Source organism: Labrus bergylta, chromosome 8, assembly GCF_963930695.1.
Source record: "Labrus bergylta chromosome 8, fLabBer1.1, whole genome shotgun sequence".
Lineage (NCBI taxonomy): Eukaryota > Metazoa > Chordata > Actinopteri > Labriformes > Labridae > Labrus > Labrus bergylta.
In genome coordinates, this window is record NC_089202.1 from 31,545,131 (window position 1) to 31,551,130 (window position 6,000).

At 37.7% G+C, this 6,000-nt stretch overlaps 2 protein-coding genes across 5 annotated transcripts in view; both read right to left on the reverse strand.

The window, feature by feature from the left end:
* The window catches only part of LOC110004093 (uncharacterized), a 117,153-nt gene that overhangs the window by 32,897 nt on the left and 78,256 nt on the right, over nucleotides 1-6,000 (reverse strand). The window lies entirely within an intron of this gene.
* hjv (hemojuvelin BMP co-receptor) overlaps nucleotides 5,904-6,000 on the reverse strand; it is a 6,312-nt gene continuing 6,215 nt past the window's right edge. For all 3 annotated transcript variants that reach the window (XM_065958226.1, XM_065958225.1, XM_065958224.1), the window contains exon 4: nucleotides 5,904-6,000. This exon is cut by the window's right edge and continues 885 nt beyond it. The gene's annotated coding sequence lies outside the window, so the exon portion shown is untranslated.

Below are 6,000 nucleotides of genomic sequence, written 5' to 3' on the forward strand. Positions count from 1 at the left end.
TACTCTTGTGATCTTGTAGTTCTCCTGTGATCTTGTAGTTCTCCTGTGATCTTGTAGTTCTCCTGTAATCTTGTAGTTATCATGTGATCTTATAGTTCTCTTGTGATCTTGTAGTTCTCCTGTGATCTTGTAGTTCTCTTGTGATCTTGTAGTTCTCTTGTGATCTTGTAGTTCTCCTTTGATCTTGTAGTTCTCTGTGATCTTGTAGTTCTCTTGTGATCTTGTAGTTTTCCTTTGATCTTGTAGTTCTCTTGTGATCTTGTAGTTCTCCTTTGATCTTGTAGTTCTCTGTGATCTTGTAGTTCTCGTGTGATCTTGTAGTTCTCTGTGATCTTGTAGTTTTCTTGTGATTTTGTAGTTCTCATGTGAACTTGTAGTTCTCTTGTGATCTTGTAGTTCTCCTGTGATCTTGTAGTTCTCCTGTGATCTTGTAGTTCTCTTGTGATCTTGTAGTTCTCGTGTGATCTTGTAATTCTTCTGTAATCTTGTAGTTCTCCTTTGATCTTGTAGTTATCCTGTGATCTTGTAGTTCTCTTGTTATCTTGTAGTTCTCCTGTGATCTTGTAGTTCTCCTGTGATCTTGTAATTCTTCTGTAATCTTGTAGTTATCATGTGATCTTGTAGTTCTCCTGTGATCTTGTAATTCTTCTGTAATCTTGTAGTTATCATGTGATCTTGTAGTTCTCTTGTGATCTTGTAGTTCTCCTGTGATCTTGTAGTTCTCCTGTGATCTTGTAGTACTCTTGTGATCTTGTAGTTCTCCTGTGATCTTGTAGTTCTCCTGTGATCTTGTAGTTCTCCTGTGATCTTGTAGTTCACTTGTGATCTTGTAGTTCTCCTGTGATCTTGTAGTTCTTCTGTAATCTTGTAGTTATCATGTGATCTTGTAGTTCTCTTGTGATCTTGTAGTACTCTTGTGATCTTGTAGTTCTCTTGTGATCTTGTAGTTCTCCTGTGATCTTGTAGTTCTCCTGTGATCTTGTAGTTCTCTTGTGATCTTGTAGTTCTGCTGTGATCTTGTAGTTCTCCTGTGATCTTGTAGTTCTCCTGTGATCTTGTAGTTCTCTTGTGATCTTGTAGTTCTCTTGTGATCTTGTAGTTCTCCTGTGATCTTGTAGTTCTCCTGTGATCTTGTAGTTCTCTTGTGATCTTGTAGTTCTGCTGTGATCTTGTAGTTCTTCTGTAATCTTGTAGTTATCATGTGATCTTGTAGTTCTCTTGTGATCTTGTAGTTCTCCTGTGATCTTGTAGTTCTTCTGTGATCTTGTAGTTCTCCTGTGATCTTGTAGTTCACTTGTGATCTTGTAGTTCACTTGTGATCTTGTAGTTCTTCTGTGATCTTGTAGTTCTCCTGTGATCTTGTAGTTCTCTTGTGATCTTGTAGTTCTCCTTTGATCTTGTAGTTCTCTTGTGATCTTGTAGTTCTCCTGTGATCTTGTAGTTCTCTTGTGATCTTGTAGTTCTCTTGTGATCTTGTAGTTCTCTTGTGATCTTGTAGTTCTCCTTTGATCTTGTAGTTCTCTGTGATCTTGTAGTTCTCCTTTGATCTTGTAGTTCTCTGTGATCTTGTAGTTCTCTTGTGATCTTGTAGTTCTCTTGTGATCTTGTAGTTCTCTTGTGATCTTGTAGTTTTCCTTTGATCTTGTAGTTCTCTTGTGATCTTGTAGTTCTCCTTTGATCTTGTAGTTCTCTGTCATCTTGTAGTTCTCGTGTGATCTTGTAGTTCTCTGTGATCTTGTAGTTCTCTTGTGATTTTGTAGTTCTCTTGTTATCTTGTAGTTCTCCTGTGATCTTGTAGTTCTCCTGTGTTCTCCTGTGATTATCATGTGATCTTGTAGTTCTCTTGTGATCTTGTAGTTCTCCTGTGATCTTGTAATTCTTCTGTAATCTTGTAGTTATCATGTGATCTTGTAGTTCTCTTGTGATCTTGTAGTTCTCCTGTGATCTTGTAATTCTTCTGTAATCTTGTAGTTATCATGTGATCTTGTAGTTCTCTTGTGATCTTGTAGTTCTCCTGTGATCTTGTAGTTCTCCTGTGATCTTGTAGTACTCTTGTGATCTTGTAGTTCTCCTGTGATCTTGTAGTTCTCCTGTGATCTTGTAGTTCTCCTGTGATCTTGTAGTTCACTTGTGATCTTGTAGTTCTCCTGTGATCTTGTAGTTCTTCTGTAATCTTGTAGTTATCATGTGATCTTGTAGTTCTCTTGTGATCTTGTAGTACTCTTGTGATCTTGTAGTTCTCTTGTGATCTTGTAGTTCTCCTGTGATCTTGTAGTTCTCCTGTGATCTTGTAGTTCTCTTGTGATCTTGTAGTTCTCCTGTGATCTTGTAGTTCTTCTGTAATCTTGTAGTTATCATGTGATCTTGTAGTTCTCTTGTGATCTTGTAGTTCTCCTGTGATCTTGTAATTCTCCTGTAATCTTGTAGTTCTCTTGTGATCTTGTAGTTCTCCTGTGATCTTGTAGTTCTCTTGTGATCTTGTAGTTCTCCTGTGATCTTGTAGTTCTTCTGTAATCTTGTAGTTATCATGTGATCTTGTAGTTCTCTTGTGATCTTGTAGTTCTCTTGTGATCTTGTAGTTCTCCTGTGATCTTGTAGTTCTTCTGTGATCTTGTAGTTCTCCTGTGATCTTGTAGTTCACTTGTGATCTTGTAGTTCACTTGTGATCTTGTAGTTCTTCTGTGATCTTGTAGTTCTCCTGTGATCTTGTAGTTCTCTTGTGATCTTGTAGTTCTCCTTTGATCTTGTAGTTCTCTTGTGATCTTGTAGTTCTCCTGTGATCTTGTAGTACTCTTGTGATCTTGTAGTACTCTTGTGATCTTGTAGTTCTCTTGTGATCTTGTAGTTCTCCTTTGATCTTGTAGTTCTCTGTGATCTTGTAGTTCTCCTTTGATCTTGTAGTTCTCTGTGATCTTGTAGTTCTCTTGTGATCTTGTAGTTCTCTTGTGATCTTGTAGTTCTCTTGTGATCTTGTAGTTCTCCTTTGATCTTGTAGTTCTCTGTGATCTTGTAGTTCTCGTGTGATCTTGTAGTTCTCTGTGATCTTGTAGTTCTCTTGTGATTTTGTAGTTCTCTTGTGATCTCGTAGTTCTTCTGTGATCTTGTAGTTCTCCTTTGATCTTGTAGTTCTCGTGTGATCTTGTAGTTCTCGTGTGATCTTGTAATTCTTCTGTAATCTTGTAGTTATCATGTGAACTTGTAGTTCTCTTGTGATCTTGTAGTTCTCCTGTGATCTTGTAGTTCTCCTGTGATCTTGTAGTTCTCTTGTGATCTTGTAGTTCTCGTGTGATCTTGTAATTCTTCTGTAATCTTGTAGTTCTCCTTTGATCTTGTAGTTATCCTGTGATCTTGTAGTTCTCTTGTGATCTTGTAGTTCTCTTGTGATCTTGTAGTTCTCCTGTGATCTTGTAGTTCTCCTGTGATCTTGTAATTCTTCTGTAATCTTGTAGTTATCGTGTGATCTTGTAGTTCTCTTGTGATCTTGTAGTTCTCCTGTGATCTTGTAGTTCTCCTGTGATCTTGTAGTACTCTTGTGATCTTGTAGTTCTCCTGTGATCTTGTAGTTCTCCTGTGATCTTGTAATTCTCCTGTGATCTTGTAGTTCTCTTGTGATCTTGTAGTTCTCCTGTGATCTTGTAGTTCTCCTGTGATCTTGTAGTTCTTCTGTAATCTTGTAGTTATCATGTGATCTTGTAGTTCTCTTGTGATCTTGTAGTACTCTTGTGATCTTGTAGTTCTCCTGTGATCTTGTAGTTCTCCTGTGATCTTGTAGTTCTCCTGTGATCTTGTAATTCTCCTGTGATCTTGTAGTTCTCTTGTGATCTTGTAGTTCTCCTGTGATCTTGTAGTTCTCCTGTGATCTTGTAGTACTCTTGTGATCTTGTAGTTCTCGTGTGATCTTGTAATTCTTCTGTAATCTTGTAGTTATCATGTGAACTTGTAGTTCTCTTGTGATCTTGTAGTTCTCCTGTGATCTTGTAGTTCTCCTGTGATCTTGTAGTTCTCTTGTGATCTTGTAGTTCTCGTGTGATCTTGTAATTCTTCTGTAATCTTGTAGTTCTCCTTTGATCTTGTAGTTATCCTGTGATCTTGTAGTTCTCTTGTGATCTTGTAGTTCTCTTGTGATCTTGTAGTTCTCCTGTGATCTTGTAGTTCTCCTGTGATCTTGTAATTCTTCTGTAATCTTGTAGTTATCGTGTGATCTTGTAGTTCTCTTGTGATCTTGTAGTTCTCCTGTGATCTTGTAGTTCTCCTGTGATCTTGTAGTACTCTTGTGATCTTGTAGTTCTCCTGTGATCTTGTAGTTCTCCTGTGATCTTGTAATTCTCCTGTGATCTTGTAGTTCTCTTGTGATCTTGTAGTTCTCCTGTGATCTTGTAGTTCTCCTGTGATCTTGTAGTTCTTCTGTAATCTTGTAGTTATCATGTGATCTTGTAGTTCTCTTGTGATCTTGTAGTACTCTTGTGATCTTGTAGTTCTCCTGTGATCTTGTAGTTCTCCTGTGATCTTGTAGTTCTCCTGTGATCTTGTAATTCTCCTGTGATCTTGTAGTTCTCTTGTGATCTTGTAGTTCTCCTGTGATCTTGTAGTTCTCCTGTGATCTTGTAGTACTCTTGTGATCTTGTAGTTCTCTTGTGATCTTGTAGTTCTCCTGTGATCTTGTAGTTCTCCTGTGATCTTGTAGTTCTCTTGTGATCTTGTAGTTCTCCTGTGATCTTGTAGTTCTCCTGTGATCTTGTAGTTCTCCTGTGATCTTGTAATTCTCCTGTGATCTTGTAGTTCTCTTGTGATCTTGTAGTTCTCCTGTGATCTTGTAGTTCTCCTGTGATCTTGTAGTACTCTTGTGATCTTGTAGTTCTCTTGTGATCTTGTAGTTCTCCTGTGATCTTGTAGTTCTCCTGTGATCTTGTAGTTCTCTTGTGATCTTGTAGTTCTCCTGTGATCTTGTAGTTCTTCTGTAATCTTGTAGTTATCATGTGATCTTGTAGTTCTCTTGTGATCTTGTAGTTCTCTTGTGATCTTGTAGTTCTCCTGTGATCTTGTAGTTCTCTTGTGATCTTGTAGTTCTCCTGTGATCTTGTAGTTCTTCTGTGATCTTGTAGTTCTCCTGTGATCTTGTAGTTCACTTGTGATCTTGTAGTTCACTTGTGATCTTGTATTTCTCCTGTGATCTTGTAGTTCCTCTGTGATCTTGTAGTTCCTCTGTGATCTTGTAGCTCACTGAACAAGGCACACACGGACCATTTGGAAATTGCGGGTGAGGGCTCCGTAATTAAAGTCTTCTGTTTTGGTCATTTTAAAAAAGTCTACATTTGTTCCCTTCAGAATAATTTCACATCAAAGTTCAGAGTCGTATAGAAAAAAAACCTCTATTGTTTAAAAATAATGGGAAAACAATCAGCCAATCAGAACACATCTTACCTTTTCCTACTTGTTCTTCTCTGATTCATCACCAGTTACCTGCAGCTCGAGGCTCCGCCTACTTCCAGGTACCCTCATGACTAATTACAGATGATGTCATTACTGTGAATGTTTCTTCTTGTGAAACTGTTATTTGTGTCCAATCAGCTGATCACACCATGCGGAAAAAGGCCCAGGAGGTTTTGGGGGAGGGGCAGGTATTCAGTTTACCTGCAGCCGCAGACTTCTGTCCTGTGATGATATTTTTAAACTTCCTGTCTCTTTCTAATCTTACTGTATTTATCTGACACCTTTCAGGTGATTCTCTGAAACGTTCAGATTCTAACGTTTTCTGCAGGAAATACACAAAATTACTTTTATCACAAACCCGAGTTTGTTCTGCAGTCACAGTCATTGGAGAATATATATGACAGTTTAATATTTTACTCAAACTGGCTCCATTTACAGCCTCAAAAAGAAGTCATACTAAATCATTACAGCTGTTTGATATTCAGATGTTTAATAAATAAAAAGTTCATTAACAGAAACTTTATTCTTCATAACAAAGATTCAGATTTGTAAAACCTGATCAAAACAAAG